The sequence below is a fragment of the Daphnia pulicaria genome, chromosome 3 (genome assembly GCF_021234035.1).
Source record: "Daphnia pulicaria isolate SC F1-1A chromosome 3, SC_F0-13Bv2, whole genome shotgun sequence".
In the NCBI taxonomy this organism is placed as follows: Eukaryota; Metazoa; Arthropoda; class Branchiopoda; order Diplostraca; family Daphniidae; genus Daphnia; species Daphnia pulicaria.
The window spans coordinates 2,327-17,882 of NC_060915.1; positions in this window are offsets into that span (position 1 = coordinate 2,327).

Sequence of the window (15,556 nt, forward strand, 5' to 3'; positions counted from 1 at the left end):
GACATGTTGAGCATTATCGGTTTCTTCAATTTGAATACGCTGCAAATTAGTTGAGTGGCAATGGATGGTGACCGGTGCTTTGAAAGGGAAAGGCCTGTATATAAAAAATATTTCTGTTGTTTTTAATAAGTTGGTGATAAAATTCCAGAAAGCCGGGCATGGAGTTCATATGGTAAAGGATGGGCCAGGAGACGATATTCCGGGAAGTGATCAGAAATGATGTTCCAGTCGTTCACTCCTGATAGTTTTGATAATGCTTTGTACATGAATCGTACGGGGTAACCGGAGATTCTGGAAAAGTAGAATTCGTGAGGATGGATAATGATTGTTATACCACCTTTTGAAGGTCGGTGGTGGAGGACGTAATAATTGTACAGCTTGTCAAAGATTCGAAAGTATACATTTCCAAATAATGGTTTGATTGGGTCTTTTCTCATGCCATTTAGCAAAATTAGGAGCGCTCGGTTGGTCTGTATTGTTTCCAGCGATAGGGTCCAGGTGAACATCTGTTTGATGGGATTCGTTTCTTGTAAAGGTGGGGACAAAGCTTCTTCGACATCTTCTATAGGTTTCATGCATAGAACAGATTTTCCCGTAGATGGTTTCCAAATTCGTTTGCGTATTTCACGGTAGAGATTAAGTTGGCGTGGTAAAATAAATTGTTCAGGATGGATGAACGTATCCCATCGAAAAGGAATGTGGAATTCTCGGAATTCTGGATTGGTTATGGAGAGGATTAATAGGGTAATTTTAGGTGGCGAGAGGGACTCTGTGTGGATCCAAGTCAACCCGGGGAGTTGTTCATCAATGTTGATTGGCTGGATTGGGAGGTATTCCCTTGTTCTGAAGTTAATTTTGGTTTTAAGCATAATTTTAAGTGTTGGTGTTCCCCTATTTTTTGGACGAAGGGTTGTAGAGTCAAGATCCGCAAAATATCTTGGTGGGAGTGTTGGGATTTTTATTATGTGAGGTAGAATTGTCTGGTTGTTCCTGAGGTCCACGGATTCGGAGTGTAGCAGGTGGAGCCTGGAAAAAATTGTTTGTTTGTTCGAATTAGTCCAGTTTATGGCCAATTTTTGCGGAGGGGGAAAAAAGAGATGAAAGGTTTTTTTCATTACTGAGGACCAATCGGATGGTTTTCAAGGTAAGTAGATTTGTAATCAATTGGTTTTTAACAGAGTTTAATTTGCCATAGTGCAGGAGGATGTTGGAGTGAAGTTTATTGAGTGTTTTTTGTATTTTAGGCCAGTGGACGAGTTTGTTGAATTTTGTTATGAATTTGAAGGCCCCGGCGGTTGCTGATTTGTTGGTTTTCTTGGTGAGTGACTGTTCGGTTAGTTTATAGACTTTCTGGAATGATTTGTGGAGGAGTTTTTTGTCGTATCCCATCGTTTGGAAATTTCTTATCATTATCCGGGCGTGGCGTCGAAATATAAATTTGTCAGATGAAATCCGACGTATCCGTAGTAGTTGAGAATAAGGAGTCGCGTTGATAGTGTGATGTGGGTGGGTGGATGCAGGGTGTAAATAGGCACCAGAAGCTGTGTCCTTGGAGTATGGTTCCAGGATGATAATATTTTTGGGGGAAATGGAGACCGTGGTATCCAAAAAGTTTTGTGTTTTTGAAGGGGGGGTGATTTCATAATTGATATGATCATTAGAGATCATACGTATGATGTCATGTATATCATCAGGCTTGTTAATAATAAAGAAGAGATCATCAATGAAGCGGAGAAATAAGAACAGGCTTCCCGGTGGATTGTGAATAATTTGCTGGGTAGTGTAATACATGTAGCAGTTGGCAAAGTAAACCGAGATGCAGCACCCCATGGCAGTTCCTTTAATTTGATGAAAGAAGCGTTTATTTTTGAAGTTGATCATGGAGTTCGTGAGAACAAGTGTGAGGATTTCAGAAAATAGTCTGTGGGGTGGCGGGTTATTTTTGTGTTCAGTTATAGCGATCGTTTGCAGGTGGTGTTTGTTTTCTTTGTAAAATTTGACGGAGGATTCAATGCCAGCTTTCCATGGAATATTAGGGTAGAGACTTGTTACATCGGCGGTAACAAGGGATGAATTTGATGGCAAGGATCCCGTGGGAAGTCGATTAGAAAAGTCGATGGTATCGACGAGTGATCCAGGGATGAGTTTGAGAAGATGGCTGGTTAATTCAGTCACGTATTTGTCCAGAAGGTATGTTACCGATGTGAAGGTTGCTACGATCGGTCTGCCAGGGAATGTTTGGCTGGTGGGTTCAATTTTCTTATGAATTTTGGGTAGGAAGTAAATTAATGATCCCGTAGGAGGAAGATTACAGATAGCTTCATCTTCAGTAGGGGTAATTAGGCGGAGGGCTAGTAGGTTTTCGGAAATGGAACAAACCATCTGTTGGATGGATTTTAATTTGGAAGTAAATTCATCTTGGGATAATTCCTTATAAGTGGATTTGTCGGAAAGTTGTCGGTTGGCTTCCCTATCATAATCCTCAACGCTCCAAATTACGGTGTTTCGACCTTTGTCTGCTTTCATTATGTGGATACCAGTATTTTGAGAGAGTTTTTTGGCTTCCTTAAGTACTTTTTCATGTAATACTGGGGATGGAAGAAATGGTATGGTTCGGAGTTCGGACAGTGTTTCAATTACTTTGTCGTCGTTCATCCAGGATTGGTTTTCGGGTTTCCATTCGTTTACGATGATTCGTGAAAGCCATCCAGTATGGTGAGGGTGTCCAGAAGGTTTGGAAAAAATAATAGCTGTGTTGATATCCTTAATAAGTCGGGCAATGGATTCAGAAGGTGGTTTCACGTCTTTGATTGATGGAATAAAGTTCAATCCTAGGCAAAGTACCTCAGTAGCTTCGTTGGTGAGCGTGAGTTTAGTCTGATTAATTAAAATTTTATTTTGGAGTAGTTTGTTGATCTCTCCGGGTGAGTTAAACACCAATGGTTTGTATGTAAGGGGTACTGACGTGACAAAGTTGCGATAAGGGACTGTAAAAGAAAAAAAAGACATTCTTTGTTTATTGTGTTTTTCTCAAAGAGAACAAAGTACAGAGAAAGATTTATTTTAAGGGTTCGTACGTTGTTGAAAATTATTGTTTTGGGGCTGTTGATTTCCCTGGGCGGCGCCGTTGTTCCATTGGATGGGTGGGACATATTGTGGAAACTGCTGTTGAGGCATCATCATTTGAGGGTAAAATTGTTGAGGGTTGATAACAGCGTTTGAAAACGGGATTTGTTGATTCTGATTTACAGGTGGTGATGGAGATTGACTTTTATCAGGTGAGTGGCGACGTCTTTCTGGTGAGCGAGATTTGCGTCGCTGGCCGATTTCTCGTAGTTCATTTCGGATGCGGTTAACGACCGTTTGTGGAACATTGCGGAGTTGGGAATTGATTGCTTGTTTAACCAACAGTTCCATTCTAGACAGATTTCCTAGTGTCGGTGGGTTGGTAACCGAGTTTTGTTCAGCCCACAAGGCGTGTTGAATGTGAGCGGAGATTCCCGTTTTGAGTTCTTTAAAATCCTTGATATCGTTAGGATTAGTTTTGAAGAGTAGCATTCGGATTTCATCCCCTTCTTGATTGGGTTTGACTGTTGACCAGGTCAACCAGGTATTGCATTCGTCTTCTGTTAGGTAGAAAGGTGCACATGGATGGTAGACATGCAGGCCTTGGGTTTCGAGGTCTAGTTGGAAGAAAGATTGGGGGACCGGTACGTCAGTATTCCATGAAGTATGACGGAAGAATTGAGTCCAGGTGTTCGGAGATTTCGGATTTTTTAGGATGATAAAAGATAAATTGTAGCATTCTTTGTCAATGGTGACATAATCCAGGTCGACATGAAAACTCATGCTAAAGAGTGGAAAAAATATAAAAGGAAAAAATAAGATATTTTTTTAAAAAACCCTTATGTAGGATAATCACTAAAAAGAAATGAGAAAAGATAAGGAAATATGAATACTTCAAGTTTTATTCTTGTAATCAAGATCAATAAGATAAAGATAAAAATAAATTTGTTTAAAATAGTTTTTTTAAAAAAATCTTTACAGAGGGTATTCACAAGGTTTTCCCATGAAAAAAAAGAAAAAAAAAATATTTTTCAAAGTCCTTTTTAAGTGATGATCACAAATTAAAAAATAAGGAAATATGGGAATATTTCAAATTTTGTTTCTTAATCAGAGTGGGCAAGATAAAAAATAGAAATAATATTGTTTAGAATAATTTACAAAATCTCTATAGAGAATATTCACAGAGTTTACCCATAAGTAGTGAAAAAAATAAAAAAGAAAGAAAGAAGAATATGATTGTTAAATATTTTTAAAGACCTTTATAAAGGATAATCACAAAGAGATAGATTTAAAAATGAGGAAATATGGGAATATTTTGAGTGTTGCTCTTGTAATTCAAGATCAATTGGAGTGAAAGAGATAAGGATAGAAATAAAATTTAAAAATCTTTATAGAGGATATCCACAAAGTTTTCCCACGCAGAGGAGCGAGAGGAAATAAATTAAAGAAATAAAGATAAGATTTTAAAATATTAAAAAAAACCTTATGAAGGATAATCATAAAGAAATAAATTAAGAATAAGGAAATATGGGGATATTCCAAGTTTCATTCTTGTAATTAAGACCAAATCAGAGCTAATAAGAAAAAGATAAAAATTGTAAAAAAAATTTTTTATAGAGGATATTTACAAAGTTTTCCCATGGTAAGGAGTGAGAAAAAAAATAATTTTTAAAAGTCCTTATAAGGGATAGTCACAGAGAAATAAATTAAAAAATAAGTAAATATGGGAATATTTCAAATTTCGTTTCTTAATAAGATAAAAATAGAGATAATATTGTTTAAAATAGTTTTCAAAAAAATATTTTTATAGAGAATATTCACATAGTTTACCCATGTTAAGTAGTGAAAAAAGAAAGAAGTAAGAATATGATTGTAGAAAAAAAATTTTTTATAAAGGATGATCACCCAGAGATAAATTAAAAAGTGAGGAAATATGGGAATATTTCGAGTTTTGTTTTTGTGATCAAGATCAATTAGAGTGAAAAAGATAAGAATAAAATTTAAAAATAGTTTTCAAAATCTTTATAGAGGATATCCACAAAGTTTTCCCACGCTAAGGAGTGAGAAAAAAATTTTTTTAAATTAAAGATAAGATTTTTAAATCAAAAGAAACCTTATGAAGGATAATCATAAAGAAATAAATTAAGAATGGGGAAATATGGGAATATTTCAAGTTTTGCTCAATCAGAGCGAATAAGATAAAATTTGTTGAAAGTAGTTTTCCAAATTGTTATAGAGGGTAGAAAATAGGGATAAATGGGAATATTTCAAAGTTCACTCTTGTAACCAAGTTCAATGACTGTTCCAAGGAGCCATTGGTGGAGGCGGACCACTGGATGTGTCAATACCTATACGTGCCTTTCAAATGGAGCAGTCCAGCTACTCCATATCAGACGACGTTATGGTACGGGTGTATCTTACCAGGCTAGGGCAATTGGGCTTGTGTAAGTCTCACCAGGTGAGCGATTACTAGCTCCAAGTCCCATCTTAACCAAGGCCATACCCGGGGGTGTCTTGAGTTGCAGGCAACTGAAGGACACACTATGAACGAGATTTAAAACAAAGAGAGTCGAGAAAAAAAGGGGGAAATTTGGGGAATTTAGGAGGTTGGTTGGTTGAGAAAAAAGTATGAGAAAAAAAGACTTAATTTGTACAATTAACTTAAGAAAATTAACTAACTTAGAACAAAAGGTTTTATCTAATTCCAGTTCTTCAGTAGAGAATCCAAATTACCCATACCATAAGCATAAGTGCAGAGTTTCGGTCCCTAAATCTCTATACTCTTATTTGGACGGGACCAGAGATCGACCCAGAAGGGGCACGATCCCTACTGGAAGAAAACCAATATTTTTTAATACTAAGTAGGAAGGATAAAAAGGTGAGAGAAAACATAAAAAATAATAAAAAAAATAGTTGTGTTTGTGTTTGGATGCCTATTACGTAGGCACGACATTCACCCCTCTGATATGTCGTAGATAAAAACATGGTTTCCTTGGTTATGACTGGGGTGGAAGGGGTGGTCCTTAGTTAGCCACAAACCATAGTCCCAGAAATAAGCACGAGAAACAGAAATAAACAGTAAGAAATAGAATTAAAATACTTAATTACATGGTTGTTTGAATAATTCAATCCAGGGGAGAAGAATGCGCCTAGTGGTCCGGGCCAATTTAGTACTTCGGAGCAGCAGTGGAGTGAATTGTTCTCAAGAGGACTGTTTGAGTGGAACTGATGATGCTGGGTAGAGTAGTGGGATGCTTATATACGGTCAGGGGGGCTCCGCCTATTGGGGGAGCTCCGCCCTAGGTGGGTGGAGCGCTATAGTGTGGTAGCGAATGGGAGTGTTGCTAGCAGTGTATCCGATCACGGCGCGGATTGAATGCACGGCGTGCCTGGGATCCACGGCGCGCATAGTATGTACGGCGTGCTTTGAGTACATGGGTAAATGGCGTGGTTTTGAATGCACGGCGTGTTCGGGATCCACGGCGTGCATCGAATGCGCGGCGTGCTTCGAGTAGAAGAATAAACGGTGTGGTTTGAATGCACGGCGTGCGTGGCATCCACGGCGTGCATCTAATGCGCGGCGTGCTTCGAGGAGAAAGAATAAACGGCTTGGTTGGAATGCACGGCGTGTTTGGGATCCACGGCGTGCGTCAAATGCGCGGCGTGCTTCAAGTAAAGGAATAAACGGCGTGGTTTGAATGCACGGCGTGCGTGGCATCCACGGCGTGCATCTAATGCGCGGCGTGCTCCGAGTAAAAGAATAAACGGCGTGGTTTGAATGCACGGCGTGCGTGGCATCCACGGCGTGCATCCAATGCGCGGCGTGCTTCGAGTGGAAAGAATAAACGGCGTGGTTTGAATGCACGGCGTGTGTGGCATCCGCGGCGTGTATCTAATGCGCGGCGTGCTTCGGGTAGACCTAATAAACGGCGTGGTTTGAATGCACGGCGTGTTTGGGATCCACGGCGTGCATATAATGCGCGGCGTGGTTTGAATGCACGGCGTGCTTGGGATCCCCGGCGTGTATTGAATGTGCGGCGTGCTTCGAGTAGAAATAATAAACGGCCTGGTTTGGATGCACGGCGTGTTTGGGATCCACGGCGTGCATATAATGCGCGGCGTGCTTCGAGTAAAAGAATAAACGGCGTGGTTTGAATGCACGGCGTGCTTGGGATCCACGGCGTGTATTGAATGTGCGGCGTGCTTCGAGTAGAAATAGTAAACGGCGTGGTTTGAATGCACGGCGTGTTTGGGATCCACGGCGTGCATATAATGCGCGGCGTGCTTCGAGTAAGAGAATAAACGGCGTGGATTGAATGCACGGCGTGCTTGGGATCCATGGCGTGCATCGAATGCACGGCGTGCTTGGGATCCACGGCATGCATTGAATGCACGGCGTGTTTTGAGTAACAGGGTAGAAGGCGTGTTTTGAATGCGCGGCGTGATTTGAATGCACGGCGTGGTTATGGCGTATGGCGGGGCGGGGCCAGTAAGGTCCAATCGCGTTGAGTCTGGGTGGTATATAAAGCCGTTCAGAGGGAGCTGGTCGGTCATTCGAATCTGAGAGCTCAACCAGACAACAGGTCAAGGATCGCATGTGATTATGGAATCGGATTTGAAACGAATTGATGCGTTTATGGAGTCGGTAGCGAAGGGTTTATATCCAAATTTTGTCGAATTTCTGCGTTATGGTGGCGATGGTCGTATTCCGGAAAGAATGGAGGTTAATGATGATGTGCAGTTTATTGAGGAAATCATAGATTTATCTAACGAAGGTAGAAGGAAAAGATTTCGATTTGTTGATTTCAAAATGTGTTGATTCAAATGTGTTGTTTTTTTAATTTTTTCCAGACGATGTTGCTGAAATAATAGATCTGACCCTAGAGGAGGATGCTGATATATTAGACCAGACCTTGGAGATGCTAAACGAGACCTTGGATAACGAGGAGAATCTTCCCATGGATGTGGGTCCGGTCTCTGATGCTTCCGTTCCAGGGGCCAGTGAATAATATAAAAAGAAGTTTCATTTGTGACGATTAACCTCTTTCTTTCTTAAAAATATGCGCTTTTTTTTAAAAGTCTTTTGTCTCTGATTTGTTAAAAAACGTGGAAATAATCTGTCGTATAATAAGTGCGTTTGGTCTTTGGTCTCTGTTTTTTGTCAGAAAAAATGCGGAAATATCTGTTGTGAAAAATGTGTTTTAAAAGATCTTTGGTCTCTCTCTTTTTATGAAAGACGTGGAAATAATGTGTTTGTTTTTAAAGCCTCTGGTCTCTGTTTTTTTTAAAAATGGAAAAACGTGTTTGATTCAAAGTCTTTTGGTCTATGTTTGAATCACTTTGGTCAAAGTATTGCTGGTCTCTGTGGAAATACAGTATCATGTGTAATTTATTTCGATTCATTTTTAAGTTCTTGGTATTTAATTATTATAGAATATTTTTAATGTACAGACAGAATAAGAGACTAATATAAATTTTTATTGTGTTACATTCAAATCCAGTTAAGTCGGTGTGTCAGTTGGTTTAAAAAAAATATTTTTGTCTATTTGCTTTGAAGGAAAGACGGTCGAATTATGGACGTGTCGTAGTAAAGAAATTGATAAGTTTATGTTAAAGATTGATTTGATGGAATTAATCGATACCGGACAGTGTGTTTCAAGGCAATGGCGTATTGTATGAGTTGTATTTTACTGCATGGTTTAAAAGAAACTTAAATATTGGGAGCGTTTTCAATTTATTTGCTGTGTTTAAAGTACAGAATTGTTGTATTGTTTGGTAATTTTGTAGGATGGATGGGGAGAGTTTTTCCCGTACTCAATTGTTGGCGAACGGAGATGGTGCTGGGTGGTAGTGGCATGGTTTTACCCGGGCTAATAGGCGTTATTTTACCAACCGAAGGGACAAATTTCTTTCGAGGGTCACAGATAAGCACCTTCATTTCTTAAATAATTCATTTAAAATATATTTCGTAGGTGCAGAAAAGAAGAGTTATACTTAGATAAAGTGGCTGAGTTCCAGGCGTGCTTCAAAAAAAATGAATCTATAGGCTTGTTTTGTCGGGAGACTAATGTGCTGGGCGTATTAGCTGTGAGTAATGGGAAAAGTATTCCTTTGGAATAAACTTGGTTGATCAGAGCAATTCACAGAGTGTTGAAAAAAATACTTAATTATTATAGAATATATTTAATGTACAGACCTTTGAAATAAAGATTTGTAGAGCAGGTGACCATGTGGTAACCACGTGGGATGCGCCACCTAGCGGCCCCAAAAGAACAACTAATGTGACTGAAGTTTGTTGTCAGGAGACTACTGTGCTGGGCGTATTGGTTGTGAATAATGAGAACAGAAATATATTCCTTGAGGGAAGATCAGAGTTTTTTACAGATTGTTGATTTAAAAAGAACTTAATTATTATAGAATGTGTAGACATTTAGTAAGGGAAAAAAAAGGGGGGCGACCGCGTGGCGACAAAATGGCGACCGCGTGGCGACAATGGCGACCACGTGGCAACAATATGGCTACCACGTGGGACGCGCCACCTAGCGTCCAGAATAAGAGACTAATTTGATTAAAATAAAACGTTTGTTGCCGGAAGGCTAATGGACGTTTTGGCTGCGAGTAATGGGAAAATTATCCTTAGAAAATATTTGGTTGATCAGAGTAATTTACAGAGTGCTGATTCGAAATATGTTTAATGTACAGACATTTTGTAGAGAAAGAGATTTGTAGAGAGAGCGACCATATGGTAATCACGTGGCGACCACGTGGGATGCGCCATCTAGCGCTCAGAATAACTAATTTTTTTAGTTAAATATGTAATCTTGATTGTGTTTTAATTTAATTCGAAGAAAGCCGGTGTGTTAATTAGGTTTGAAAATATATTTTGTCTATTTATTTAAAGTGAGAACGATCGAATTTTGGAAGTACCATAGTAAGAAAATCGATAAGAAAATTTTGATAGAATTATCGATAATAAGAACTAAATTTTTTTAGGAAATAGAGGGAATATTTTATTTATAAGAATTCTTTCATATAGTGTTTACTAAGAAGGAAATAATAAATTGTATATGAAAAAAGAAAAAATTGGAAATAAAGGCAAATAAGGAATTGTCGCATTGGGAGGCTTCGCAGTTTCATTACCACTGTGGAACTGTCCGGTCGCAAATTCATCTCGCTCTTCATTTCTGCTAATTACAATGGCACAACCCGAAAGGCAAGTCATTAGGGGGGTTGAGTTTACTCGTGTCATCCGGCTGGATGGCAAGGGTAACCTCTGGTTTTACAACGATCGCGTTTTCACGTTGGATCGTCGCACGTTGACCATGATTTGTGCTTACAACAAGCTTGACGTGCGGGTCGATGGGGGTAAGTTCGAGGCGGCAGCCCCAGCGTGTAACGCCGATCATACGGAATTTTGTGGCCATATTGTGCCTCCGTATGCCCTAGCTTTTGCTGATTTTGTTCGGGCCTTACGGCTCGCGTTGTTCGCTTTACGATCTCATTGTTATCCTAATCTTTTGAAGGCCGAGGTGGGTGAAGTTTTCCGGGCCATTAAAGTGGAATTCTTCGGGATTTACGAGTTCACTTTTGCAGCCTTCTGGGCGGCAAGAGAGCACTCTGTAAAATCTCTGAGAATAGGCGTAACGCCTTGGGCATTTAGCCAAGACCTGGAAGTCGAGCTGGCTGCTTACCACCAAATAAGACCCTTGTTCCGACCCTTCCTTGACAACTATAGGGAGCAGGTTCCACCGGTGGAACCTGAGGAACCGGTAGATCCTCTGGAGCCAGAAACTCCGGAGATGGCAGCTTTTAGGGCTGCTGGGGAGGCTCTGGCTAGGAGCCTGGGGGAGAGAGCAATAAGTGTCAGACTGACTTCGAGGCCAGTAGGGCGTGGTAGGGGCCGAGCTAGACCTATCAACCGCGAGTATAACTTTTAATTGTGCAATTAGATATAAGTGCAAAGTGTAAAAAAATCCAAAAAAAATAATAATAATAATAATAATAATAATAAATTATTATTATATTTATGATTACAAGTATAATAACTGTAATAATTGTAATAATGGAAGAATAGTAATGAAATGGGCGATAAAAAAAGATATCTTTTTTGTAAAGAGACGACCACGTGGCGACCACGTGGGATGCGCCACCTAGCGCCCGAAATAAGAGACTAATTTATTTTAGTCAAATGTCAAGTTTTGATTGTGTCTTATATAAACCGGCGAGGTCGGTGTGTCAGTTAATTTTGTAAGAGTATTTTGTCTAATTACTCTGTCTATATAGAGATCGTGTAGGGTAGGTCATTTAGCGGTCAAAGTTATCAACTGATTTTTTGGTTTTTTGGTTATAAAAACGTTTAATTGTGTTCCATTAAATTTAGTATTTTCTTAGGGCATGCGTAAATAGTCAAATATTTCTTATTTATTGGTTAAAAGGGATGGAATCAGTTTGATTCCTAGCGACCACGTGGGAAGCGCCATCTAGCGGCCATAATAGGAGACTTAAAGTTTTATTTATTTCTGATTATGCCAGCTGGTGCGTTAGAAAATCTGTGACATGTGGTTCGCTTTTATTGGTTTGTTTGTAAAGGTTTTTTGTCTATTGATTCCTGTGTATATGGCGATTGTATGTAGTACGCCATCTAGCGGTCGAATTTATCAACCGATTTATTTCATTTTTTTGGTTTCAACCAGATTTATTTTGTTATATTAAAGTCGGTACCTTTATAGGTGTCAAGATTTTTAGTGCCCGTGAAAATAACTGAATGGTGTTTATTTTAATTTAACGCTTGTTTTTATATAAGATGGGATCTGTAAGTACCACGGGGGATGCGCCATCTAGCGCCCAGACTAAGAGATTTATTTGTTTGATAGTGTTCCTTTTTTACCGGCGAGGCCGGTGTGTCAGTTGCTTAAATTTAGATGTGTTTGATTCGTATTTACAGGTGAAAAGATTTGTCTATTCCTGTGTATACAGAGATTATGTGGGGTATGTCATCTAGCGGTCGAAGTTACCAACCGGTTTATTTCATTGTTTGGTTTCAAACTTATTTATTTCTATCGAACTCAAATGTAAATAACTGAATGGTTTGTATTTTTTTAATGTTTTGAAGAGAACGAAATCTGTTGGTTTTCTAGAGACCCAATGGGATGCGCCATCTAGCGGTAAAAATAAGAGACTAATTTGTTAAGGTTCTATTTGTGTTTCTGATTATATCTGCGAAGCCGGTGTGTTAGTGATTTTGTGCCGGGTTGTTCTATTTTTATGAGGTTTGTTTGTAAATATTTTTATCTTTTTATTTCTACGTGTATGGGAATAGTATAGAATATGTTGTCTAGCGGATGAATTTATCAACTGATTTTTTTATTTTAATTCAGTATCTTTAGATTTTTAGTGCGCATGTAAATAGCCAAATGGTTTATATTTGTTTTTAAAGCTTTAGTGAGACGGGACCTGTTTGTTTCTTTAAGACCATGTGGGGTGTGCTATCTAGCGGCCAGAATAAGAAACTAATTTGTTTTAGTTAAATATAAAGCTTTTACTTTTGTTTCATTTGTGGCCGGCGAAGCCGGTTGTTTAGTTACTTAGATTTGAGTTAGACTTGGGCTAAGTGATTTGTTATTTGATTTCTACATATATGGAAACCATGTGGAGTGCGCCATCTTGTGATCGAAGATCCTAATCGAATAATTTCGATTTTATGGTTTCAAACTGATTAATTTTGTTATATTAATTCTTGAAATGCGTTGAGATTATTAGTGTATGTGTCAAAATGATTTTTATGTTTTACTGAGATGGGATCTGTTTGGTTCCTAGAGACCACGTGGGGTGCGTCATCTAGCGGCCCCAAAAAAAACTAATTTTTTAGTTTCTAAGTTGGATGGTATAGGTCTAGTGCCTTGGATCTAAAATTATAATAATTTATATTGAGCGTTGTGTGGCCTCCTATGTTCTACAGGATGAGTGTAGATGCGTAAAGTTTTTTATAAATATAAAATTTGTTTGTATTAATTGTGTTCAATAGACTGTGTTTGTTTATTTAATTCCGTTGTATTCTTAAATGTGTCCTCTTGTTGGGTTAATCTGGTCTGTTGGTTTAACAGTGTGTGCCATCTAGCGGTCAGAGTTTATTAGGTTCCGAGTTATTTTTCATCCTTTGCGATAGAATTTTTCTAGTAATTTCTGCCGGGTGTGTAAATTATTTAGTGGCTGAGCCACAGTCAGTTGTGTCATGTCTGGGGCTTTCAATCAGGTTAGGTTTGGCCAGTTTAGATAACTGGTGTGTAGAGCAGAGGGTCGGAGTTGATTATTAACCGGCGGAGCCGGTAAGTCGATTTGTAGTTTGAGCCGGGTGTGTAAAGTTTTCAGGTGTGACGGAGACACGGTCCGTTGCGTTGTGTAAGGGGCTTCCAATTGGGTTAGGTTTGGCCAGTCTAGATAACTGATGTGTAGAGTAGAGGGTCCGATTTTGTTATCAACCGGCGGAGCCGGTACGCCAATTTATTTGTAATTTACGACGGGTGTAAAAATTATTTTATGTGGCGGAGCCACAATCTGTTGCGTTCTGTGTGGGATATCCAATTAGGTTAGGCTTGGCCAGTCTAAATAACTGATGTGTAGAGTAGAGAGTCTGATTGTTTTATAAAAACGGGCGAAGCTGGTGTGTCGATTTCGTCGGGTGTGTAAATTATTATGTGTGGCGGAGCCACAGTCTGTTATGTCCTGTACGGGACTACCAATTAGGTTAGGTTTGGCCAGTCTAGATAACTGATGTGTAGAGTGAAGGGTTGAATTTTTATTATTAACCGGCGGAGCCGGTATATCTGTTATTTTTTTGAATAGATCTTTTTCGGCGTTTGTTGTGTGTTTCCGCTAAAAAAATATTCGGTTCTGGTTTGGTCGAAGAATAAGGAAAAAAGAGCCGTGTTTAAAAGTGTGGGTTATGAGATATAAAATCACAAAAAGTTGCGTAGTTAATTTGGTCAGTTTGGTGTGGTGTGTTAAAGATTTATTAAGGCTCTTTATTTCATTCAAAGAAGAATTCCTCTTCTTCGGGTGTTGAGGTGGGTTAAAGAATCTTTATGTTAACTTCATTTTATTACTCTTGAATAACCCAGATTCGAAGAGTCAAAATAAACGGAAGTTTTTTTCCGATTAAGTTTTAAAGGGCGATTTCTCATAGAGTAAACTGTTAAAAAAAAAATTTTTTTTGAGTGTCGAAGATGGTTTTTTAGGAAGGAAGAGAATCATTTATAGGAAACTGGAGGACTTGGTATGTCACCCCAGTTGTTAAAAAAGAAAAGAAGAGAAAAGAGAAGAGGCTTTATAATCCGCTACAGCCCCAAAGGTGGAAGAATATTAACTACCACTCCCAGAACTATGTTGGAGAAATAAAGGGAGGTAGCCAATGGCTGGCATTATACACCATTAATTTTATTTATAAGTTGGGACAAAAGTGAGTCCGGGGAGGGTGATTTGAAAGACCGGATTACTGCTACCTAAGTGGTAGTACCAGAACCAAGGACTAATTCCGGGTTCATGCAAAGGGCTCAAAATAACATCACAGCTTACTTCGCATCGGATTCAGGCCCTTATTAGGTTGTGTTTGCGCTATTAAAAAAAATATTCGGTTCTGGCTTGGTCGAAGAAGAGAGAAGAATAAAAGGGCCGTGTTTAAAAGTGTGGGATATGGGGTATAGAATCCAAATGGTGTGTAGTTAATTTGGTCAGTTTGGTGTGTTTGTGTTCAAGATTTATTAAGGCTCGTTATTTTATTTAAGGAAGAGATAGGAATTTCTGATTGACCCCAGATTGGAAGAGCCAAAAGGGCACGTGAAGAAGTCCAGGCTCACCGAACCCGCCACCCCCAGATCATGCCGAGCTCTTAGGCTATCTCAGTCAGTCGTGATGCACGCGAGGGAGCCTGAACCAGTTCCGAATTCCCAGCTTTCCTTTCCAGTGAGAACCAAACGTACTCCTCTCCGAGCGTTGAGATAGGTTAAAATATTCTTTGTATGAAAGATTTATTTAGGCTCGTTATTTATTTAAAGAAGAGATAAAAATTTCCAAATTTTTCCTCTTCGTCGGGTGTTGGGGTGGGTTGAAGATTTTTTATGTTAACTTTTTTTTAAAAAATTCTTTGAATAACTCAGATCGGCTTTCCTTTCTGTTCTAAATCTTTGGTTTGGAGGTTGGATGTGAATTTTGTCACGTTATACCATTTCTGTTTTTCAATGCAATATAGGGTTTGGCCGAAGGGGTAGAAGATCTGGTTAAGTAGGGTCTGCGACCCCAAGATTAATATTGTTGGGTTTTTTTTAAATCATAAGTGTATTGGGAACAACCAAATAATTTTATTAAGTTTTCAAAGTATGGTACATTGTCGACTTGGGATCGCTGGTTCATCTTTAGGTTTCTTCTCAAGTTGGGATGTGTACAATTCGTACATTATGTGGGTGCAGATAGAAGTGTTGTTCCGAATGTTGTTTGG